General features: G+C 37.8%; 1 protein-coding gene and 1 non-coding gene across 4 annotated transcripts in view; one reads left to right on the top strand and one right to left on the bottom strand.

The window, feature by feature from the left end:
- Positions 1-22065, bottom strand: part of SCN1A (sodium voltage-gated channel alpha subunit 1) — a 155499-nt gene extending 133434 nt beyond the window's left edge. For all 3 annotated transcript variants that reach the window (XM_060411115.1, XM_060411114.1, XM_060411113.1), the window contains exon 1: positions 21825-22065. The gene's annotated coding sequence lies outside the window, so the exon portion shown is untranslated. The remainder of the gene's footprint in view (positions 1-21824) is intronic.
- Positions 11152-11255, top strand: LOC114113353 (U6 spliceosomal RNA). Its single transcript, XR_003588402.2, has one exon. It is a non-coding gene; the product is annotated as a U6 spliceosomal RNA (small nuclear RNA).
- Positions 22066-27035: the final 4970 nt, after the last annotated feature.

The raw sequence follows: 27035 nt of genomic DNA, 5'->3' as shown, positions 1-27035 counted from the left end.
TCTCTGTCCTGGAGAATCCCATGGACAGAGGAGCCTAGCAGACTAGAGTACATGGGGTTCCAAAGAGTCAGATATGGACTGGTTGACTAACATTTTCACTGACAAAGAACTAATGCTTAAAAAGCCCTATAGCTGTCTAGGTTCCAAATGGTGAACTTAGAGCTAAGAGACAACAAACTGATAACTAGCATGTCATGTACAATGATAATTATTCATAATTTTTTCCATAGGTGATACTTCTTGATAGCTATTTATATTCATCAATCAGATACTTGATGCTTATTTTTTGTAATCTCCTTAACCACTTTTATAGGCCAATGGAGAGCTAAATTCGCTGTCACATAGACTGTTAATCTCTTATCCACTGGTGCTTCTCAAAAATAAATAGCAAGTCATCTTTAAATTCCCATAAGCATTTATTGGCAATTCTCACATCACTTGCCAACTTTTAACTCTTATTATATTTACCTGTGAATGTCTTATTTTCTGTCTTAATACATAAACACCTCGAGAATAGCATCCATGTTTGCATTTTTCACTATAATGTGCAAAGTGCACACTTGTGAAAGGCACACAATAATTGCTGCATTCATCAATAAAATATTATACTTGGAATAACAATGCCATCTCCCAAGACTGAGAGATAAAACACAATAGTTAAAAATTCAAAGCCTACAGCAAAAATAAAGACCTAAAACACAGAACATTTTTTTCAGAACATTTTATAGTATAAGGTCTCATAAAGTAACCATATAGTTTCCTTAATATTTAGACATCTGATATTTATAAAGTATCAAAGGCTTTTATTCTGATTCATTCTTGAATAAGACGAGAACATTACTTTGATAAAAATTTTTATCAATTTAGCTTTTGATTAGCAACTAATAAGACGCTGGCCAACTGATTTTTGAAAAAGACACCAAGACAATTTGATGGGGAAAGAATTAATTTTTTTCAACATTTGGTGCTGGAAAAACTAGACACCCATAGGCAAAAGGAAGAATTTGGGACTATGTATAACATCATACAAAAATTAATTCAAGATGAATCATAGATATAAATGTTAGAGCTAAAACAATAAAATTGTTTGAGAAATACAAGTAATTCGTCATGACCTTAGGTGAGGTAATGATTTCTTAGGTATAACACCAAAAGCACAAGCAATCAAAGAAAAAAAATTGATAAATTGCACTGCATAAAAGTGATTTTTAGTTCAAAAGGCACCATTAAGAAAATAAATACAAGCCAAAGAACAGAAGAAATTATTTGCAAATTACATAGCAGATAAGGAATTATATGCAGAATATTTTTAAAAACCTCTTACAAGTCAATAATAAAAAGACAAAAACCCAGTGTAAAAATAAGCACAGGATTTGGATACATATTTGCTCAAAGTAGATACCTGAATCAATAAGCACACCAAACGATATTCAGCAATCATTATCCATGAGAGAAAGGCAAATCAAAATCACTATGAGATATCACATCACATCTACTAGAACGGGTATAATAAGAAAGACGGATGAAAACAAGCGGTGTTGAGGATGTAGAAAAACTGGAACCCTCGTATATTGCTGGCAGGAATATGAAATGGTACAGACATTTTGGAGAACACTTTGGTAGTTTCTCACAATGTTAAGCATTGGTATATTGTATGACCTAGTAATTTTACCCCAAAGCAAGAAAGGGAAATGGAAACACACATGCATACAAAAACCTGTATGGGAATATTCAGAGCAGTCTTATCATAGTAGCCAAAAAGTAGAAACTTCCCACATGTCCATTAACTGGTGAATGAATAAACAAATATGGTATATGCATACAATGAAATATTACTGAGCAATTAAAAATAATAGTACTGATACATGCCTCAATATGGGTGAACAGCAGAGATATAATGTTAAGAAGCAAGACACAGAAAATAACATAATGCATTATTCAAATTCATATGAAATGTCTAGAAAATGCAAAAGTATGGAGGCAGAAACTAAATGGTGTTTGCCTAGGACTGACAATGCAAGTGGGGAGTGAATACAGATGGGCATTATGTTTCTTTTCAGCTCAATGGAAGTGTTCTAAAATTAAGTTGTAGTAATGGTTGCACAACTCTATAAATATACTAAAAATACTGAATTATAAAAGAAACTCATGCCACAATGATAATCATGTAAACAGTGATAATTACTGACTCTCTTTCTTTTCTGTTTATGAATCAGAATGCCTTGATCATTTCTTTATGCTTTACTCCTCTAAAGGAATTCAAGAAGAATTTTATAGAAATAATGACTGTAATATTTGAATTATTACTGTATTTCTTTACATAATTTTCTTTTTGCCTAAAGTCAAAAGTGATTATTCCTCATGGAATGTCAACTAATTACCTTTGGTGTTATGTTTGGCATTGCAATAGAGAAAAATCTTTGTTCCCAATTTAAACTGAAATTTTGAATCCCATTATGACCAGTCAAGTCACAGTACTGCATTTGCATTGAAACAGTATACATAAATAAGACTATTGATTTTATTAAGATCAGTAATGCTGAGGTTTAGAGATGGTATGCAATATATTCAGAATCTCAAAGAAGCGATAAATTCTGTTTAAAAAATTTTTTTTATATAGCCAGCTTATATTCTCAGAATTCAAGTACTTAAAAGATGGTATCTTGAAACCTAGTGTTATACATAGTAGGCTCTCAACCCATATTTGTAAAGTGAGTGAATAATAAGTGGATGAATGACTGAGAAAATTATTTCTTGCTGACCAACTTCCTGACTGCTCTACTTCAAGGCCCAGTAACTATGAATGCTAAAACATTTAGTGTTTACAATGTTTAGACAGTGTTATTGGTCAATGTTTCCTGCATTTGTCTACCAGATTGAGCAATCAGTATATATATTCATCATAAATATGATATGGACTCAACTTACTATAATTTTAAATAATTCTAGGTAGTAATATGTAACATTACATTTTATATGCCAAGCATTTCACTCCTTTTGTTAATTTTTTGATTTTGGTTAATGAGTTTTTGGCTTCAAGATGGCTTGAACTTTGGCCACCTGATGTGAAGAGTTGATTCATTTAAAAAGACACTGATGCTGGGAAAGATTGAATGTGGGAGGAGAAGGGGATGACAGAAGATGAGATGGTTGGATGACATCACTGACTCAATGGACATGAGTTTGAGTAAACTCTGGGGTTTAGTGATGGACAGGGAGGCTTGGCATGCTATAGTCCTTGGGGTCATGAAGAGTCGGACATGACTGAGCAACTGAACTGAACTGATGGCTTAAACTAAGAAAGTCCATAGAAGAGGTTTCAGGGTTGGCTCATTCAATAATTTCCCCTAAGAAGCCAAGCTCTGTTCAAGCCTCTATTCTACCACCTTCAGTGATGGTTGAGTAAGGTGGTCTGCAGTAGCGAAAGGTGTTACATCCAGAGAGGCAACACCAGAGGAAAAATACCATCTTGTGGCTTTTTCTTAGGAGAGCAGTGAGTTTTTCTAGAAGCCCCATGGTAGACATTCTATATTTCATTAGTTAATATGACATAACGAGTCTATTGCTAAATCAATCATTGATGATGGGAATGAGGTCACCCCTAGGATCATTAGCCCACTCCTAGAACTGGGTGGAGAACTGAGACAGACCAGTTTCTCATGACCCTTCAATGTCCTGAGGAGGGTGGTACCTACACAGAATCAGAGTTATGCTAAGAAGAAAGAAGGTGACTACTTGTCTACTGTTTAGTTGCTAAGTCATGTCTGACTCTTTATGACCTCATGGATTGTAGCCACCAGGCTTCTTTTTCCGTGGGATTTCCCAGACAAGAATACTGGAGTGGGTTCCCATTTTCTTTTCCCAGGGGTCTTCCCAACCCAGAAATTGAACCCGAGACTCCTGCTTTGGTAGGCGGATTTTTGACCACTGAGCTACCAGAGAAGCCACTTGTCTATTACCACTGCCAAATTCAGGAGAAGAAAGAAAATTTTCTTAGGTCATTTTGACTGGCCTTGAAAATAACAACCTCTTTCAAAGCTCTGATGTATAGATCATGCTCTGAGAATTAGATGTATACACTGAGATTTATTACTAGAGGGTATAAATTACTAGACTTCAAGACAAAATGAAAACATAAATTGTTTTTAACACTGTAATGTTACCCTGGTTTGGGGATCTAATGTGATTCTTCCACATCATGGAGGATATGAATGATCCTTTCTTAGATAATATTGTTAGGCAGGAAGTCAGCCATGAGCAATAAGAGGTGGCCCCATCAGCTAAACATCCAATGGCTGCCTAATCCCACCAAGCTATTTATCAGCCCTGTTCCACAAAGCCCCCAAAGGTACTCCAAAATAGTCAGGGGATCAGAAAAACCCTCCACTGGCTGACTGTAGGGACCTTCCCCCCTCTGGCACATGTGCACACCTCACACTGTCATGTACTTAGGTAAACTTTGGCAGCCATTGGGCTCATTAACTGTTCATAAATATCCCATGAGTAGATACATCTAATTATAACAGACTGAACTATGTGAAGGATGTGTACAGTAGAACCTCTTATCATATAACCTCAGCCAATGGACCCCATGGATTATGCCAATAAGCTTGCCTTAAAAACTCTACACCTCAGCCCTCCAGGGTCATTGCTTCCCTTGACCTGTCCCACCTCTTTTTTGAGATGTTCCCTCTTCCTTTATCTTCAATAAATTCTCGTGCAACAGGTAAGACCTCAGATTCTTCTTTGCATCCTTACCAAGAACCAAGGCTAACAGGAGGAGGGGTCTCAACCAGATTCTCTGCTAACAATATCAAACCTATAACTACATATAATTGAAGGGCTTCCCACATGGTGCTAGTGGTAAAGAATCTGCCTGCCAATGTAAGAGAAATAAGAGAGGTAGTACATTGGCAGGAAGATAATAATCATAAAAGCAGAAACCTCCAAAGGGAGCTGCAGGAATACTGAAATATATTCAGGTACCTCCCAGTAAAATAGTATTAAACTGGTGCATTTGAAAATGGATTAGATTAAGGTACTATGTAGGCTTCCTCAGTGGCTCAGTGGTAAAGAATCCACCTGCAATGCTGGAGACCCAGGAGTTGAAGGTTGGATCCCTGACTCGGGAAGCTCCCCTGCAGGAAGAAAAGGCAACCCACTCCAGTATTCTTGCCTGGAAAATCCCATGGACAGAGGAGCCTTGTGGGCTATAGTCCATGGGATCACAAGGAGTTGGACACAACTGAAGCAACTTGGCATGCACACATAATTGAAGGATAAATGAGAACTGTAAAATGATTACCATTTCTTTACTTCCCTTTCAAGTCTCATATTATTCAATACACTTGTTAAAGACACATTTTAATGGGAACTTTAAGTCTCTTTAAAACTGTATCTGAATATCTAAGAAGAGTGTTATATGCTACTGGAAAGTGGTAAAAAAAAAAAAAAAAAAGCAAACGGTGCAACAGTTTTTGTGTAGCTTTTGTTCCATGTTAATATTTAGGTTATTTTGTCTCTATTTCTGAAAGTAGGGGAAAATGTGAGAAAATGAACACAAAAGGATATATTCTGAACAAACTGTGAGAGGAGGAGTGAATAAGAATAGTGAACCAACCTATTTCAAGCTCTACCCTCAGCACAGACCCAGAACAACCAAAGGTGAAAGCTAAGGAGCCTACTGCATGAAACCACACACCTGAAATTGTTTGCCCTGCATGTGTTGGTTGACTGAACTTTCATCCTGTGTACATTACACAGGCAATGTGGGAATTCTGTTTTTTGGCTCTATTTTATACAACAAAAGATCTGATGATTATTAATAGAACTCTAAAATGCATGATATTTTAATGTGTTAAAGTTTACCTCAAAAGTAATTATCCAATTAGAAAGAAACATTTCCATAATTGTTGGAATAATTAAAGTAAAACTGTGATGGAATACTATGGAGCCATTAAAATGATCTTTTTAAAAAATTTCTGACAGCATGAAAAAAATGTTTGACATATAACACCTGATAGATAAAAAATTGCAAACACCATAGGAATCCTAAGAAACAGCAAAAAAAATCCCCCAAAACAACAGAAATAAAAATTATTTAGAAGAAAATATTACAGTGTCAAAAGCAATATATCTTGTGGGCAAAAAAATCACACATAAGATTATAAGATATGAATATTATAATCTTTATACTTTTAAAATATTCTAAGTTTTTCTATAATAACTTTACTAATTTTTATAACTAAAAGAGGATAATCCTTGGATAATTTTTTTAAAAAATTTGACTGAAGCAAAAAACAAAATACAACTCCAACATATTAAATAGGAAGTAATAAAATTTCTCTGAATTAAATAAAGTCATTTTTAACTAAAGTTAACAATAAGAAAAAAAATTCAGAGTTACTTTGAAAAACAGTGTTTAATCATAGCATATATGGACTCTGTGATAGGAGTTTGGAATTTGCACAAAAATATTAAGATTATTATGTGCTTGAGTCGGACACGACTGAGCAACTGAACTGAACTGAAGTATAGTTTTACCAATAAATGTATTTATGGAAACATTATTTAAAGTATAGAATTGTCAGGTAATAAAGATTTCCCTGAAATGTTTTTGTTTTGTCTCATTTTCCAGGCTCCTGTGTCCATGGGATTTCCTGGCAAGAATACTGTAGTGGGTCGCCATTTCCTACTCCAGGGGATCTTCTTGACCCAGGAATCGAACCTGCTTCTCCTGTGTCTCCTGCATTGCAGGCATGTTCTTTACTGCTGAGGTAGGGTGTGTGTGTGTCTGTGTGTGTGTGTCTGTGTGTGTGTGTGTATCTGTGTGTGTCTGTGTGTGTGTGTCTGTGTATGCTCAGTTTCTCGGTTGTGTCCACCCTTCGCGACCCCATGGACTATAGTCTACCAGGCTTCTCTTCTCCACGGAACTCTTTAGGCAAGAATACTGGAGTGGGTTGCCATTTTCCTCCTCCAGGGGATCTTCCCCACTCAGGAACTGAACCTGCGTCTCTTGTGTCTCCTGCATTGGGAGGCAGATTGGGATCTTTTACCACTAACACCACCTGGAAAACCCCTATTGAGTACTTAGGTGCCCCCAAATGAACTAGGTAATGGTGATGATCTTGTTACATCAGAGAATAGGCTGAAATGTGTTGCAGAGAAGGTACAGCACATGAAAAGGAAGCCAAAAAATAAGTACAATAAAGTGCAGTGGTTGCTATGATGGAAGTCTGTTCCAGGCACAGCCATAGCACAGAAAGGAAATGAGTCATTCTTGAGGGAAGAAGAGATCGTGACTTTTCAGGCAGAAAACACAGCAGCAGCAAAGGCCAGGAGACAAAAACAGTTCAGATATGCATAGCAATGCAGTATATCTCGGGGGCACATGGTAGAGTAGATAGACCACAGAGAAGAGACAAATCCAACGGCTCACAGCAGCCAGTCATCCTGAATAAACTGAGCTTTTATCCCTGGATGTCACTAATACTTTTAAACAGTGGAGACTTGATGTGCCTGTTTGAAAGGTTACTAGTGTGGAGGGGAGGGAGGTTTAAGTAGGAAAGGTGCGTATATGAAAAAAGACCAATAGAAAAATTTTACATTGTTTTAGTTGAGAGATGTTGAAAATCCAAACAAGAGTATCAGAATATTTATCTTTTGTAATCTCTGCTTTGCTTTCCAACACGTCTTACATTTATTAGAACTTACTGAGTTAAACTGATGATATATGCAGCTCATATCACAGTAATGAAAAACACACTAGTATAATGTAATAAATATTTTCCTTATTCAGCATAACTTCCCGGACTCAGTTACCTGCATTATAGTAGTTTCAACTAAGACATGTCCATAATGTAAAAGATATAAATGTATTTACCATAGAAGAAGAATTATCAAATTCATCCTTGTCATATAAACTTTTGATCTCAGGACCTCTTTGTATTATTAATATTATTGAGGACCTCCGAAAGCTTTTGCTTATATAGTTCAGTCACTCAGTCATGTCCAACTCTTTGTGACCCCATGAACCTCAGCACGTCAGGTGTCCCCATCCATCATTAACTCCCGGAGTCTACCCAAACCCATGTCCATTGAGTCAGTGATGCCATCCCACCATCTTATCCTCTGTTGTCCCCTTCTCTTCCCACCCTCAATCTTTCCCAGCATCAGGGTCTTTTCAAATGAGTCAGTTCTTCCCATCAGGTGGCCAAAGTAAGAGTTTCAGCTCCAACATCAGTCCCTGCAATGAACACCCAGGATTGATTTCCTTTAGAATGGACTGGTTGGATCTCCTTGCAGTCCAAGGGACTCTCAAGAGTCTTCTCCAACACCACAGTTCAAAAGCATCAATTCTTTGGCTCTCAGCTTTCTTCACAGTCCAACTCTCATACATGACTGGAAAAACCATAGCCTTGACTAGATGGACCTTTGTTGACAAAGTAATGTCTCTGCTTTTTAATATGCTGTCTAGGTGGGTCATAACTTTATACTAACATTTTACTATATTGGAGATTAAAAGAGAAATCATTAAAAAATTAATTTATAAATATCAGTAAGAATAATATGTTAAAATAATATTTTAGGTGAAAAATAATCATAGCTCTAAAAGAAAATCTACTGAGTTTTTAAATTTATTTTTAAAAGTTATTTTATTTTAATTATTTTATTGTCTTATTTTATAAATTTTCAAATCTATTTAATTTTGGCTTAATGTCTAGATTCTTAAATCTGCTTCTGCATTCAATCTATTATACCTTCAACATTTCGGATGATGAAAATCTGGCCTCACATGTATATGGAGTTTAAATTTTTCAACAGCCTTTTCAATATACATTCAATATATTGAATATATATTAAAAGCAGAGATACTACTTTGCCAACAAAGGTCCATCTAGTCAAAGCTATGGTCTTCAGTAGTCATGTGTGGATGTGAGAGCAGGACCATAAAGAAGGCTAAGCACTGAAGAATTTATAATTTTGAATCGTGGTGCTAAAGAAGACTTGAGAATCCCTTGTATAGCAAGATCAAACTAGTCAATCCTAAAGGAAGTCAACCCTGAATATTCATTGGAAGGACTGATGTTAAAGCTCAAGCTCCAATACTTTGGCCACCTGATATGAAGAACTGACTCCTTGGAAAAGACCCTGATGCTGGGAAAGACAGAAGGCAGGAGAAGGGGATGACAGAGGATGAGACGGTTGGATGGATCACTGATTCAATGGACATGAGTTTGAGCAAGCTCTGGGAGATAGTAAAGGAAGGGAAGCCTGGTGTGCTGCAGTCCATGGGGGTAGCAAAGAGTTGGACACAACTGAGCGACTTAACATCAACAATATATATTTCAATACATATTCAATAATAGAGTCTTAGAAATAGTCTTCTTTGAAAGTTTAGCAAAACTAGATAAATAGAATCTGAAGATGTAACAATGAACTTGTATTGTGCTACATTAAAATCTGTTGGTTTATCTTGCACTTTGAATGGATCTATTATCTGTGTGTGATTTTGTATCATTATCCACTGCTCATTTGTAAAATATTGCTTGACTGAGTTATGCAGACCTTTGAAATGTGAACACCATCATTCATCACATCAGAAATTCTTTGTTTTGAGAAGCTGTTGAACTTATGGTGGAGATAAAAGTTTTCCAAAATTCTAATTTTTCTCTCAGATATTCAAATGTTGTCCTTGGTAACAAATATAGTAAATTATTTTTTCTTGAAATGACAGGCTCATTTCACTCAATTTCAGAAAGTCATCTGCCAGATATCCAATTCTAAATAACCTCAATTTGTCAGTCATTCTTTCAAGTAAAAATGGTGTTCATAGAAAATCAGCTAATTCAGCTAGCAACTCAAAGTAATTGCACAAGTGTTTTATTTATTATTTTTTTGGGTCAACCATCATCACACTTTTGTTTGTGGGAACTATTTTGTATGCATACTTCCCATTTCAGCACACATAACATTAAAAAAAAACAAGTGCACTTATTTATGTGTCTAGGTGAAATAAGAGTTAATACTTTTTCCTGCTTCATCAAAGATATTTTTGCAGTAAATCTGGTTTTTAATTTTACATATATATTTACTTACTTGTTTTTACTGGGGGTGAATGGTAGTGAAGAATACAGTGACCACAAGTACAGTTTGGTGCCACTGTTTTGATCATTGTTAAGGCTAAGAGTTTTAATTGCTTTTGACCCTAAGTGCAATAATCAATACAGTGAAAAAGGCAAAAAAAATGTTCTTTTTATTATTCTGAAATACTTTTGCCCTGAGGGACTCCCTAAAAGGTTTCAAGAGAACTCAAGGAGGTTTGTGGGCTACATTTTGAAAAGAACCGAAGTCATGCTAACAATCTGATAAGGCTTAAATGGGGGCTTATTGTTAAAAATCCCTCATTATGTTGACCTCACAAACAAAGGATAAAGTCACAGTGACCCTTGAGACAGACCAAATTGCCCAAATGACATTCTGTTTTCCTGCTGGCACCTACCTTCTCAAGGCTACAAGACCACTGGATGCCAGACCTCTGGCTATGTGACCGCAGGACTCAGCTACAGGCTAAAAATTAACCATCCCTTCAGAGAATTTTTCATTGGTGGAGTATAAGAAAGACCCTATCAGAAAGAGGATGCTGGTTCTCCTTAAGGGCTAGTCACCTTGTTTCCCTCTAATAAATTTCCTTTTCTTTGCCTGACTGCCCAGCTAGCTCTCTTTTTCTCTGCACTCACTCTACACAATTTTTCCATTTTTTGGATTACCTTCTACATGCATCAAAGGTGCTTCCCAGGTGGCACCAGTAATAAGAATCTGCCTTCCGATGCAGGAGATGTAAGAGATGTGGGTTCAGTCCCTGGGCTGGAACGATCCCCTGGAGGAGGGCATGGCAACCCACTCCAGTATTCTTGCCTGAAGAACTCCATGGACAGAGGAGCTTAGTGGGCTATAGTCCATAGGGTCACAAAGAGTTGGACATACCTAAAATGACTTAGCATGCATGTACACATCAAAAACTCTGAACAAGCTGAGAATACAACTGTGGAAATATTTTCACATAACCCATGAGTGGAAGGAAAGTTAAAAATGAAATGCAAAATTCAAGGGTAAAACAAAATGGCTAGGAATGGGAAAAAAAAAAAAAGATAGCTCACTTCAGCAGCAAGTATACTGCAACTGGACTGATACAGAGATTAGCATCACCCCTTTGCAAGGACGACACACAAATTCATGAAGGGTTCCATATTTTTACACATGAAAAGATGCTCAACAGCACTAATTATTACAGAAAGGCAAATCAAAACTACAATGAGTGTAGCTGATAACCTTACACCAGTCAAAATGGCCATCATAAAAAATCTACAAACAATAAGTGCTGGAGAGGGTGTTGAGAAAAGAGAACACTTTTGCACTGTTGGTGGGAATGTAAATTGGCATAGCCACTATGGAGAACATTATGGAGGTTCTTTCAAAAACTAAAAATGGAACTACCATATGACCCAGAAATCCCACTATTAGAGATATAACCAGAGAAAAACTATAATTCAAAAAGACACATGAACCCCAATGTTCAACTGCAGCACTATTTACAATAGCTAGGGCATGCAAACAACCTAAATGTCCATCAACAGCAAAATGGATAAAGAAGTTATAATACATACATAAAATGGAATATTACTCAGCCATAGAATGGGATGGAATTGGGTCATTTGTAGAGACACAGATAAACCTGGAGACTGTCATACAGCATGAAATAAGTCAGAAAAAAATATTGTATAACACATATGTGAAATCTAGAAAGATGGTATCAGTGATCTTATTTGCAAAACAGAAATAGAGACACACATAGAGAACAAATACATGGACATCAAGGAGGGAAAGGGGAGTGGGATGAACTGAGAGACTGGGATCGACATACATACCCTACTCTGTATAATATAGGTAACTAATACAAAAACACTGTACTGCTCAGGGAGCCCCACTCAGTGTTCTGCGGTGACTTAAATGAATGGTGGTGGTTTAGGCACTCCTGGTGGCTCAGACGGTAAAGCGTCTGTCTGCAATGCAGGAGAACTGGGTTCGATCCCTGGGTTGGGAAGGTCCCCTGGAGAAGGAAATGGCAGCCCACTCCAGTATTCTTGCCTGGAAAATCCCATGGACGGAGGAACCTGGTAGGCTACTGTCCATGGGGTCGCAAAGAGTCGGACATGACTGAGTGACTTCACTCCACTTCTTGCGACCCCATGGACTGTAGCCTGCCAGGCTCCTCTGTCCATGGTTTTTTCAGAAAGAATACTAGAGTGGGTTGCCATTTCCTTCTCCAGGGGATCTTCCTGACCTAGGGATCGAACCTGCATCTTCTGCATGAAAGGCAGATTCTTCACTGCTGAGCTACCAGGGAAGACCTAAATGAGAAGAAAAAGAAATCCAAAAGAAATTTTAAAAAGTGGGAATATATGTATAGCTGATTCACTTGGCTGTACAGTAGAAAAACATACAACATTGTAAAGCAACTATATTCCAATAAAAATTAGTTAAAAACAAAAAGAAAAAAAAAAGTGGGAGCAAAGGAGAGTAAGTTTTGGCTCCAGAGAAAAGAGAACTGAGCTGAGATTCCATTTTTTTGTCATCTTATAGAGAGTTATATGGCGATTACCCTCTCTGTTTTTTTCTTACTGATTTCTATTTAACTTAACTATGTTCAAACTTCCTTTTTCAAATTTCTTCAAAGGAAATTCTTGTCTTCATATAGGTTGCTGATCTATAATCCTCTAAATGCCTTAATCCCAACATTGGCGTGCAATCTTCCAGACTCCTCAAATCACCTGAAACCTGAAACTCCAAGACCCATCAGCACAGAAATTATGGTACTCTAGACCTGAAACCAGCCTGTTGCCTCTTTGGTTTCGTACCAACACACTGACAGACATAGCCCAAAATATCTGGCCTTTGTAAATGGCATATCACATTCCAGGGTAATATCAAAACTGCTGCCTGAGAGCATTTGTCAAGACTCAAAGTAACTCTTTCCAGGATTTTCAAATCCACTGAATTTCTTAGACAGAAATATTTTATGTGACAGAATTCTTAGTTTTTCCTCCTCTTTGAATATATACTTAGAAACATTGAACTCTAGTTTCCTTTTATTCAATATTAATTTTTAATATTTAATTATTAATATTTGCTTTAAAACAATCTAGATACTGTTATCTAAGACTTGTCGTTAACCATCTATTCCTCTTCACACATAATCCTCCCACAACACTTTCAATATAAATAATTTCAGATCTCCAAATGCAACAAATACTAATAATTACTTTCAGTGCTCCATCCTGCCACCTCTGGCTCAACAGCATAAACTGCTCGTTTAATCTTACCATCATTGGATTTGGTAATGACGTTAAACTTGTAACTCGATTCTTCCCAGTTTGATGAGTTTTATTCTAAATGGCTAAGAATTTATATATTAATACATTTCAGTATTTAGAAATTTTTGGTGTTGTCATTCTCAATCTGAGGTCAGTTCTTACTAAAACAACCCAGTGCAAACAGTAGATGCTCCATGTATGTAAGACAACTTTCCCCAAAGTTTGCTGAATTCTACAGGGAGAAGTTAAATCACCAAATCACACAATTTTCAGAACAACACCCTTTTGAAATTCCAAAATTGACATTATGTTAGATCCTTTCCCAATGGTTATCTAGTTGTTACAAGTTTTCCAAAAATGTTACAATATTATTATAGAGGAGTTTGGGGCTGATAAATTATTCAAATATTCAACTGTTTCCTTAATAACTTTGAGTTTACTATTTTTACTAGTGATATAATAAATACCTTTGTACAAAAGACTAATTCAGTTCCATTTGAAAAATAATGTATACTAACTTTTATGCTGATTTTTAAAGTGACACATGTTTATTTTGGACTTCCCTGGTGGCTCAGACGGTAAAGCATCTGTCTACAATGAGAGAGAATTTGTACCAAAAAACACTTTGATAAGTAAAATAAATTATTAACACTAGTAATTTTGCCTATAGAACTGTAGGGGTTATTTTATCCTTTATTATTTAATACTTTCTTTTTTGCTTTACACAATTTGCATGTACTAATTTTGTTATTAGAAAAATAAGATTTAATGTTTTATTTTTAAAAAGAAAATTGAAGTTGCAATCCCATAAACTGGAGAAACTATTACATTATTTCCAGGGTTCTTTTTTCCCTAAGCAAATATGCTTTTTTTGTTTTCTGTCTTCCATTGAGATCATACTAGATATATATGATACCTATGTATGGTAATTTTTCATGTAGCATTATATCCTGAACAATTTTGCATAGAAGTTAAAATGCTCCTTGAAATATTACGTTTAATGGCTCTACAAGATCTCATTATTTGCATGAACCATAGTTTATTTACTCTTTCTTCTTACACTGTGTATGTAGACTGTTTTCAGTTTTGTTCGGTGGAATTACTCTTCTTGAAAGGGGAATAGATTGGAGGGATGATCAGTCAAGGACCCAGTTCACCCTGGGAAAGATTCGTATTCCCAAGTGACCATTCAGATTCTCACTTCCTGGAATTTTAATCATAAAGCTGAATGTATTAATAAAAAAAAAAAAGCCTGAAAAAAGTTGAAGTCATTCATCTCAGGAGATAACAGCTTGTTACAAAAATCACCAAAAGTCCAAAATCTGGGCTGTCTGTCATAATTTTCCTTACTCTTGTCATTTCCAGTTTCTAGATTTTACCTCCTCCTCCTGTTTGTGAGCTCTAATAACTTTCCATGATGTTACTGATATACTTACATTAATGTCATTTCCAGTTGTGTCCCAACTGAGACTTAGGTTACCTGAAACACTCTGAAATTATTTTATTTATAAGTGTCTCATGAATACCTCATGTTTTATATCCCTTTTTGTCACTTTTCTCATTGAAACAAGTAGGAGCCTTGGCTTTGTAAATTCATCAGAGATTATAAAAAAAGCGTTACAGGCGTATGAGCGGAATCAATGTCACTACCATTTTGCTTCTGTAGACTTTGTTATTCATCATGCCTCTTTAAATGCAAACCTAATTAATTGCCTTTATTTGACTATTAACAAAAACACAGACGGCTCCTATTATTCAGTAGGAAGAAAGCATGAATAATGAAAGACTACCATTAACAACAACAATTTGACAACAAAAAAGTGACTGTTAGTTTCAATCATCTTTGTTCATTATTCTAGCAGTCCTAAGTGCAGCCAAAGACAACTATTATGGACTAAACTGTGACCCTTTCAGATTTCAGGTGGAAACAGGGTCTTTAAAGAAGGGATCAGATTAAAATGAGGCTATTGGGAGGCTTCTATTATAATCTGACTTGTGTTTTATAAAGACAAGTATGGACACAAAAAGAGACACTAAGGAAGCACACAAATACACACGAGAAGGTTGCCGTCCACAAGCCGAGGAGAGACGTCAGAAGAAAACAAGCCTGCAGAGACCTTGCTCTGAACTTCTCACCTCTAGAACTGTGAGAAATAAATGTATGTTGTTTCAGACATCACGTCTGCGGTATTTCATTACACAGAAGCCTCAACCAACCCACACAACGGTCAACATTATTTAAAGATTCACTTCTATCTCAAGTTCAATGTTTTCCCCTCAATGGTGTTTAGGAAGCAAATGATAACTAGCAACATATATTATACAGATAATGCTTGTCTGAATTTGGGAGAGCACGTGCAATATAGTAGAGATATTTTTTAGAAATAACTAGTAACTTTTCCCCAAAACTGTTAGCTCATTGCTGAACTGCGCAACATTGCCTTACATTTCCAATTGAGTCACAAATGAGTATGTGTTAAATTATAATAATACACTATAAAAATTTGACATAAAGTTAGGTCCAAAAAGTGCTTTACACTTAAGGACATAGAGGCCAATTTTCTCATACTTTAAAGTTGTATGAATTCTCCAGAAGGGAGAATCTTACTGCATTTTTCTTGAAGAAAAAAGTTGACCCTAGTACCCAAGATATCAAATCATTGCTAATAGTATGCTAAAAACATGGATGTACTTAAATATGGAATGACCAACAGCATTAGCAACAAAATTCAATGGGGAAAATAGTCATGCAAAAAATGATACTGGGACAACTGGATGGTAACACAAAGAAGAATGAAGTTGGCCCCTACCTCATGTTATATACAAGATCTGACTCAAAATGGATCCCCAAATACAAGAGATAAAACAATAAAACTCAGAGGAAAAAGAGACGTAAATTTTCATGACCTTGGATTAGGCAGTGGTTTCTTAAGTATGACATAAAAAACACAAATGGCAAAAGAAAATATTAAAGCCAAAGATTGTAGACACATCACCAACAATTAAAGCCATAGTTATACAGAGAGGTTCAAAGAAGGAAGAGACAAAGGATTTTGTACCACTTACAGTGATAAACTAAAAAGCAAGGTTATGCTAAGAAGAGAAGCACACGTTTTCTGGAAAGGAACTACAATGTTAGCAGGTAAGTGAGAGAGAGTGGGAACAAATATAAAAAGGCAAACCATTAGAAAGTGACTTTTGAAACAAATATACCTACCAACAAAAGCTTTAATGTAGATAAACATGGGAGTGGATACTTATGTTTTACTGTATTATTTTAAAATCACATTAATATGAATTCATGTGCAGAAAAAGATTTCAAACTCTCCGAATACCTACTGTGTTGTGACCCCTCTAGGGGACGTACTGATTTGGTTTATGTCTGCTCCCAGGCCATATCTCCTCAATTTGGTCATTTCAGGTGGGAAGTCCTGAAGTGCAAGCAAAACTGACTATGTGACAAGGGATGCCTTTTATTTGAACTGATAGTTTATAGCAATCTAACCGATAATCTCATTCAAGCAAGTTTTTTTTTTTTCCATCAGAGTCTTTTAAATATTTTTGAGCCAATTTCACTGCATACTAGGAACTGTAGGATTCTTCACTGAACTTTACACATTGTTAAAACTTTGTGTGTGTATAAAAATGGTTCGATTTAGTCTTTTTTTTTTAACCTAGTAACTTGTTATCAGTAAATATAGGACTTATATTGACTTGACATTGTTCCTTGACTGACTTTTTTTTTTTTTTATATAAAGGCCAGGGACAATTAGAGCCCTAAGCATGCTCATTACGACTCCACAGATCTGGCCCCATTTCCTTCCATCTCTTCTGCACTCTAATCCCTCACAAGGCAGGTGCCATTCCTTATATCTGGCGGGCACTCTGCCCTTTGGGACGTCTCTTCCCAGAATGCTCTTCTCTCACCTCGTTCAGATAAAATTATTTTCTGCACCTCTCAAACATTGTTGTTTGTCTCTACATGCTCCTTTTATCCTCACTATGGCTCACACCATCTTTTTTTTTTCTTTCAAAGAACATGTATTTGCTATTATTTCATCACACACTGATTTGTCTACTAACTCCATCTTTAGACTGCAGTCACCATGTGGGCAAGAATCTTATTCTATTTACCATATTCAGCACCTAGACTAGGGAGTCTCCAATAGTACAGAAAGGCTCATTTTTAAAAAATGAATAAATGAAGTAGATACAGAGAATTACTCTAAACCAAAGTATTTTGAAAGTTTGTTATGTAAGAAAAGAGATAAATTATAGCTGCCATGTACAGATGGCAGCAACCAGAGTCTCTACTGTGTGGGCTAAGCCATCATTCTGCCATCACATGGGTGATATCCTTTTCCTTATCCTGCAGCCAGGAGCACAGATCCAGCAGCCAGATAGCCTGGTTTCGAGTTTGGGCTCTACCATCTACAAACAAGCTCAGGGCAAGTTAACCTCCCTGTGCTTCCTTGGTTTTCTCATCCATGAAGTTGGTTTCTGCACTGACTTCACAGAATTAAATGAGAAAATATTTTGAGGTGCTTCTTAGAATAGTGGCTGGTAAATGCTGGGGCTTCCCAGGTGACACAGTGGTAGAGAAGCTGCCTGTCAGTACAGGAGACACAAGCAATATGGGTTCAATCCCTGGGTTAAGAAGATACCCTGGAGTAGGAAATAGCAACCCACTCTAGTATTCTTGCCTGGAAAATTCCAATGACAGAGGAGCCTGACAGGCTACGGTCCATGGGGCCACAAAGGGTCAGACACAACTGAACACACGCAACAACGAAAGAGTAAATGCTACATATCTTTGTTAAATAAAATAATTATTAAATGAGAACCTGGACAAAAGGGGAAGTTGGAAAAGCACAGTTTGGGACAGTTAGGGGAGATTTGGCTAAGTTTTTTTTTTTTTTTTTCCCTGACTATAGGTGCTCTGAGAACCTCTTCCCCACTCCTGCTCTAAGGCAGTATCATCTAAACTGATCTGTGAAACATGCTTCAGTGACTACTCAGAATTTCAAAGGGAAGTGATTACTTCACAGATCCTAGTCCCATTGACTGATTCTTAGTCTCCAGCCTCCCTATAAACTCTCCCTCCTCTCCTCTCCCTTCCAAGGGAGCTGGGATTTCTGGCACATGCTCTCAGTATTTACAGGGAGGCGGTGGTGAGTTCAGCCTCTCCAGCTAACCAGGAGGAAACTAATGCCTTGTGTGATACCCTAGGCTAAATTTTACAAGGATGCTCCTCTGTGTGAGAAGAACACAGAGAAGAAACACATAAATAATGTAATAATATGCAAAATATACATAACTTATATACAATAAACCAATATTTCTTGTGTTCTCCTCCATGAACTATAGTCCACCAGGCTCCTCTGTCTGTCCATGTAATTCTCCAGGCAAGAATACTGGAGTGGTTAACCATTCCCTTCTCCAGGGGATCTTCCCCATCCAGGGAGTGAACCCTGTTCTCCTGCATTGCAGGCAGATCCATTACAGTCTCAGCCAACAGGGAAATCCTTCACTTTCGCTTTGTTGTATACCAAGATAAATTCATGAGGACTGCTTGGGCTGTACTGACCTAGAGGTAACTCTATAGGAACCCCCAGTTTTTGCCTTCCTTGTCTGCAACATCCAAAGAAGATGCTCTTCTGTTTTTGCTCTCTGAATCTCTGGGTTCCCAGACAGTGCCCTCTACACAAGGAACTGAAATAGGAGGGAAGGGGGCAGGGCACAAACTTTAAAAGAATGACATAGCCCAAGGAGATGACAGAAACTGATTAGAACCAAATAAATCCACAATCCAAGATGGCAGACAGGTCAACTTTCACCAGACCTTGAGCCTCAGTATATGCTCATTGCAACACATCAGCAAGCTAAATGATACATCCACAGGCACCATGACAGTTCCATGGCCAATGAAAGGCCAAAAAGTGAACAGTAGACCAATTCCTGGAAATCTGCACCCTTCCCCCAAAATAGTTGGACTAATCCTCCTACCCATTAGCCTATGAAATTACCCAAGGCCTAAAACCTCACTAATCAGTGTTCCGAGGCAGCTCTTGCCTTCTGAAATGGCCTACACTCTGTCTGTGGAGTGTGTTTCTCTCTAAATAAATCCACTTCTCACCTATCACTTTGTCTGTCACTGACTTCTATCTGCCATGAAACTTCAAGAACCTGAGCTTCATTAAATCCTGAAACCTGTGTTCTCAGTTAAAAGACCATGGGTTCAAGTTCCAGTCAAAGATTTGGTCGGGTTCAAGTCCCAGTTTGAGGTATGCAATTTCAGAACTAGCACAGTTCTTACTGGACTCCTCTGGACTCTATAGAGTTTTAATTTCCTGTGTTGGTGGCAATAGTTTACTTCTGTGTCTCTGGTCTGTCTCTTTGCCCCTGGTACCTCTGGCTGGTAAAGCTGAATCCTAGCTGAGATACCCAGTGCCTTCTGGGATGTGGTATAACTAATTAGGCCTCCAATTGTGCCTTTCCCTTCCCTTCGCAGATGGAGAAAACCTCTCGACCATGCCTTAAAGGGAAATAGTCCTAATAATTGAGTCTCCAGATGCCAAATAACTCAGTATGGGGGGGCATGTAAACAGAGACTATCAGTATTGGCAGCAAAATCCAACATATTATTTTTATCAGTATAAGCATTCTAGCTATGCTTAAAAAGGTATTTGAAAACAACAGGCCAACAGCGTGCAGAGGGAAGGAAGAAAAATAGCCATAAAACTGAGCTGCAGTAAATTTCATGAAAACGAATTCTTTTGCTCAGTTTGGTGATATAACCAGCTGTGTTACAAGGTTACTTCATCCTCTCCACGAAATTGTTTTCCCGTAAATCTCAGTGGCCATCCATTCTGTCTACACATTCTGTTCCTAAAATAGACACCATCTAAAAATCTCTTCAAGAAGCTTTGTGGAGGAAGGCCTAAACTGCAACACTACCCCTGCAAGAGGGTTGCAATGGCTTGACGGCAGTTACCAAAGCAGCAACCGCAAAGGAGAGGCTTAAAGGAGTGTTCCACTGAAGTTATCCAAATGCAGAGATGAGGGGAAAAGTGTGAGACCCTGGTGTGCATGCAGGACTTCCAGGTTGCATCACCCTGGTGTGCCAGGTATTGTAGCAAAGAGGAAAGGTAAGCGACCCACTGCTCTGGAGGACAGAAATGAAAGCAGGGATAGCCAACCTCAGCATGGAATTTTCCTATTTCTGCTTGGCATCAGCCTCTTGGGATGATTGAAAGTGCTTAATGGGGAAATATGTTCTGTTACTACACTAGCACATCAGAAATACCACGTGAACCTGAAAATCCATAGAAAAAAGAAGTCACATTTTATAGGTGTGATAGCAACAGCGTTTGGCAATTTGCAAGTTTGCTACAGCGCCTTAGAAATATTGAGTTGCATGCACATATGGAGAGAATGTTACCCGACTTTGGCTTTAATTCTTTCCTGGGACATGAGAAAAAGCAACTACCACCACTCTCTTTTGGACTCATTTGCTAAAGAGAAGTGACAAGTGTCACAGAGTCACTGAAGGGAACAAAAAGAAATATGGGAAGTAAATGTGGTGGGGGTGGGGGTGGGGTGTCTTTAAACAAATACCTCAAACAGGTAGGAGAGAGGGGATCCATGATAACAAGGATCTTTGAAAAAGCCTCCAGTCCACCCAGAGACCTTTTCTTGTGCTGTCTGTAAAAGCAACGCGGTTCACACTGAGGACTGAACAGGATCTGCAGCATCACGGCTGCTAGTGACCTCTGTGTAATTAAAAGTAACTCAACCTTCCCCATTTGGCATTCCAGGAAAAAGGGTTTCTTTCCCACTACCCTCCAGCTCCTTTATTACCATGCTCAATCGGAGTTACAAAGAATAAATCCTTGTCCCGCTCTGGCCCAAGGCAGGCGGCATTTCTCCTCGGAAGCCCAGCCTCTGCCGAGGAGGCTCAAATCCCTGCAGTGCTAGGTTCCAGCCGCGGTCCCCGCTACTGGCTTTCTTCCTGTGGGGTTAACTTGAGATCTAATTTTTGCTCCATCCTTAGGAACAATATGACCTCTATTTACAGCTCCGCTTGTCTAGTTCTAAAGCACCGGTGAAGGAGGAGGGGGTTTCAAAGGGAGACCTTGAATAGGATGGAGGGTAGCAAAGGCAAGAGCTGGCCAGGTGCCAAGCTATTTCAGGCCAAAGAATCTCATCTTGTATCAAAATGCTGAACTGCAAAACAAACCTGATTTCAGTTCGTGGAAGGTGGAGAGAAGAGGGGGGAGGGGAGGGGAGGAGAAGGGGAGGAGAAGAGAGGGAGGAGGGGGACCCGTCGGTCCGAATTCACATACAAAAATGGACTTCCTGCTCTGCCCAAACTGTATTTCCACGGTCTCCCCAAAAGAATAACTGGAATGAACATGCCTAAGATCGCGACGAAATAAGCAGATGGCTTACCTGATAAAAAGGAAAATTACCCATCTGCAATGAGGAACAGCATCTCCCAAAGACCAGATGATAACGTGCCTTCAGTTGCAATTGTTCTGATTCTTTCTTGCAAAGGTGATCAAGTATTTACGGGGACTGCAGTCTCACTGGGGCAGGACACACACACACAAACACACACACACGCACACATACACACATGCACCAGAGACCTCTGCAGTATCCTCTCGGCTTCATCCTCGCCTCACTCTATGGTACCTAATACAAATCAGCAAATAGCTTGTTTAAAAAAAAAAAAAAAAAAAAAAAAAGTCGAGGTAGCACCTTACATTACATCGCCATCTAGTGGTCAAACATTAAATACTTTTTTACCAGCCGGAATCCTGTGTTCTTTTTCATCCCGGCTTCTCTCAGCCTTACTTCCCTCTTCCCTTTGATCTCTCACTATTGCTTTGTCCGTTTCCTCTTCATTTCTAATTTCTCTAGCAACTAACTAATGACTCAAAGACGAAAAAGTTTAAAACTAAATATAGCTATTTTCAAGTCCAGCAAATGACTTTTGTGTTGTTTTTGTATTTTTGTTCAAAAGTATTATTTTATTCTTACTATGAATCTTTGTTATCTTTACAAATTACATAACCTGTGAATAAAACTTTGTTTTTTTTTTTATTCCACCAGAAGAAAATTGGGCCATTTATGACAGATCAGTTGCTTTCCAATGGGGATCTACTTGAAATTTTTTCTCATTTTTAACATTGTGTTTTAATAGCAGGTTCTGTATTATAGTGAAGAGATCTGAGTGAGAAGTTGTGTTACTACAAGTCCAGTTCTCATGAGTGTGTGCCTTTGAGCAAGCCCCTGAACTCTTTGAGAACTTGGGTTCCCCCACCTTCATTTGTTGTAAACAAGATTATACTCCTATTCTGTCTATGGTTCTATTATCCTTTACTGCAATATATTTACACGATTTTTAGACATGACCTAAAACTTAGTTATAACAACATTTTAGTAAGCAAATATATATTTTGACTCCAACTAAGTATTACCTATTGATAGAATTATGAAAGCCATGAGTATCAGGCTTTCCTAAGACAAGGGAGAATTCATGCTAAACTATTTATAACTCCAGGAAATGAGAATGCAGCTTTCTGTGTTATAAGCTGTACTATAAAACTGAACAGTCTTTAGCATTTGGTCAAGCATATGCTCACAGCTAACTATGTGTAGATTAGTCATCTGGCATAATTTGCAGTAAATATTTCATCCTGGTTATCTGTCATCTAATCCACTTATTATCAATAACTATCTTGCCTTATTATTAACTATCTTGCAAAGAGACAGACACGACTTAGAGAATGAACAACAACTATCTTGCCTGTGCTTTATCATTTATTAGACAACATCACCTTCAATATTTGATTATTCTACTCCTTACTATAAGACAGTGTGGTAGATACTATTAATATTATTAAAATTATTCCCATTATACATTTGGGAATACTGAGGGCTTTCTGAGCCTCACTGAGGTTTATTCAAGGCTGCATCTAGCTTACAAAATAATAAAACTAAAGTTTTTGGTCCCAAGGTCCATTTGTTCTATACAACATACTCAAAAGTCCTCTTTTCTTTCCCTATTCTAGAATCACAGGAATGTAATCTGCATTTCAGTATTCACAAGACATTTACCAACCCTTATGTATAAATTACTCAAGGGCCTATCTTCTCATCTATAAAAGAAAGAAATTAAGATTATTTCCTACTCAGCTCAAAAATCCTAAACTTCCATGAAAGCCAGTCAAGGTAGGATGAACACTGCAAATTTATTCAGGCAATTCCTTGGTGATCCAGTCGTTAGGACCACTGAGCTTAGCGGCTAGGAAGCAGGGGCCTGGTTCCACCCCGGGTCAGAGAACTAAGATTCTGCAAGCTATATGGTATGGGTAGATAATGTTCTTCCATCTCTGGTAGAGTCTGGGCAATCTTGAAAGGAGCTGGAGAGACAGGTGACCAAATGGACCAAGGTTTGGTAAATAATTACTGAGATGTTAAGAGATGAAGAGAAAATAGGAGATATGTGAACTAACAGGCAGTACTTTAAAAATTTTTAGACTAACTTGTTACATGTGAATGGTCCTTATGATTTAGACGAAATAAGGACACCCTGACCACATGCATTCATGTCTTATGATTGCTTATTATAGAGGTAAATATTTTAAGTGTCTGCTCATCACCGTCCTCTCAACAGCTCTCCCTAGCTGATCCCTAGAGGTGAACCTGTGCTCCTAGAGGCCCAGGAAATGGGACGTTGCAACCTGTGATTCTGACAGCTGTGGGGGCCAGTCCTCACTCACAATGCTGACTCAGGACAAGTAGACCAGGGCACTGAGAGAGAGGAATTAAGCAGGCATGGAAGGGGAAATAGTGAAAAAAGACGGTCGGAATCATCAAAAAGTCTACAAATAAATGTTGGCAAGGATGTGGAGAAAAGGGAGCCCTTGTACTCTGTTGGTGACAATGGAAACTGGTACAGCCATATGGAAAACAGTATGAAGGTTTTTTTTTAAAAAAAAATGAAAACAAAAATGGAACTACCACATGATCCAGTAATACCACTCCTGGGTATATATTAAACAAAAACCAAAAACACTAATCTGAAAAGATTCATGCAAAGAAGATGTGATAATATAAACATATACCCAATGGTATAGATATACATACATACTCAGCCATAAAAAGAACAAAATTTTTCCATTTGCAGTAACAAAGATGGAATTGGAGAGCGTTACGTGAAGTGAATGGAGAAGGGAATGGCACCCCACTCCAGTATTCTTGCCTGGAGAATCTCATGGACAGAGGAGCCTGGTGGGCTACATTCCATGGGGTCGCAAAGAGTCAGACACGAGTGAACAACTAACACGTTAAGTGAAATAAGTCAGACAGAGAAAGATAAATGTGCATGATATCACTTACATGTGGAATCTGAAAACTACTACAAACTAGTGAATATAACATAAAAGCAGCAGAGTCACAGATATAGAAATCAAACTAGTGGCTACCAGTGGGAAGTGGGAGGTACAAACTGTTGAGTGTAAGACAGGGTCAAGGACATATTGCAACCCCATAGACTATAGCCTGCCAGGCTCCTCTGTCCATAGGATTCTCCAGGCAAGAATACTGGAGTGGTGTGCCATTCCCTTCTTCAGGGGATCTTCCTGATCCAGGGATTGAACCTAGGTCTCCCACATGGCAGGCAGATTCTTTATTGTCTGAGACACCATGGAAGCCCAGCACTAACAGGGTCAAGGATATTTTGTACAACATGGGGAATAAGCCAGTATTTTGTAACAACCATAAATGGAAAGTAACCTTTGAAAATCGTATAAAATTTTTTAAAAATAAACAATTTGTTAAAAGACAGCCAGAAAACTCCTGATGACTTTTTGTTTCTGACCCTAGTTTTTCCCCAAATTGAGATACTTTCCTGATTTGTGGTTCCATGACAGTCACAAATAAACTCCATCGTTGCTTAGTTGAGCTTGGTTTCTGTTCCTCTGTGGAGTCCTAGTCAGTTTCCTCACTGCAGGAATCCAGATGCCCAGGCCCTTGAGAGCTCTCAAGTACCGCTCATAGCCTGGGCATCTGACACGTCACTTACTCACTTCAAGCACCAGCTAGAAGTCAGGCACTTTTTCAGACACAGGAGTTACATCAGTGAACAAACGAGATCAAAATCCCTTTACTAGTGGAGTTCATTAGATAAATGGAAAGGCATACTGTTTTCAGCGCAGACACACATCACCCTTCCACCTCTGTATCTTTGTCCATAATCTTCACTTGACAGATCCTCCTTCCATCTGTCCGTGGAAAATTTCACCAAGGTTCTAGGTCACATTTTCTTTTTATACTAATGTCTTTCTTGTTTCCTCAATAGATAAGGTCTCTTTTCTTTTGTTAATTACAGAACAACTTTATATTTTACATTGCAGAATATGGTTATTTGTTAAGCTGAGCACACTGGGCATATGAAATTAAATGCCTTTTCTGACAGACTCTGGAAAAATAAGGCCAACATCCTCTCCACTGAACAATGAGTACATTTAATGAATAGCTTGTCATTCTGTACACAAGATTTACAGTTCATCAAAGATGAACCAGTTGAACAACATTGGTAACTTTAAATATTCCTTATAGTAGGCATGGCATAAAGGCAAGATGTGAGATTGTTATTAAATCAGCATAGTATACACTTAAACGCACATAATCCTGAAAGTTGGCTAAAGATAAATTAAAATGTATATGTATACCTACGGCTGATTCATTTTGAGAAAACAAAAAAATTCTGTAAAGCAATTATCCTTCAATTAAAAATAAATAAATTTTTTTAAAAATGAAAAAAGGTAAATTAAAATGAATCTTTATCTGTATTCTCTTATAACACTACTCTTTTCCCCTTTGGTTTTCTGCTGACAGTTTCATGTCCATATCTTATTTGCCTCCCAGACTCTAAACTCCTTGTAGAACCAGTTTTACATTGGTTTTTCATTGGTTTACATTATTTATCTGTGAATGGAAGTTAATTTATTGATAAATAATTTTCTTTCCCACTGTTACGTTTCCAGTTTCAAAGAATGACAGGGTCATTTCCCTCCTTCCCACCCTGAAAGCTAGCCATTCCAAGAGGTCCTCTGTGATTTCATTTTAGGAGGTGGAAAGAACATACAGGCCATCTCCCTTGTGACAACACTTCTTCAACCTGTGAATACATGGCCTTACTAAACCAGCTAAGAGGCCTGGGCTCTGTGCCTTTCCTATGAGAAAGTGCCTAACAAGGCAAAGAGAATGAAACCATGAGATGCCCTTTAGTCTTTGAAGCATTAGCTCTGCCATGAGAAACGGACTGTTCCTTTGGAAGAGCCTTATTGGGGGCCAGTGGCACCAATTCACTGCTCAGTGCCCAATACAGAAAGGGAATATTGTAATGGGACATCACCACCATCAATAAATCTTAGAGGTGAAAGAAAAAGAGGAGTCACTGAGGTAGAAAAAGTCATGTCATGTCTTTTTGCCTGTCCATACTGAGACAACCTGGAGAACCTTCTGCTGTGACGGCAAGAATTCATGCAGAAAACTTAAACTGGAAGGCTGAAGAGTAACTAATATCTCAGTGTAACTAATTGTAACTGATAACTCAGTGTAACTGATATCTCAATATTAGTTGATGTT

This window comes from Ovis aries, chromosome 2 (assembly GCF_016772045.2).
Source record: "Ovis aries strain OAR_USU_Benz2616 breed Rambouillet chromosome 2, ARS-UI_Ramb_v3.0, whole genome shotgun sequence".
NCBI classification, from domain to species: domain Eukaryota; kingdom Metazoa; phylum Chordata; class Mammalia; order Artiodactyla; family Bovidae; genus Ovis; species Ovis aries.
The sequence above is the reverse complement of the archived record's forward strand: the minus strand, read 5'-3'. Positions and strand labels throughout refer to the sequence as shown.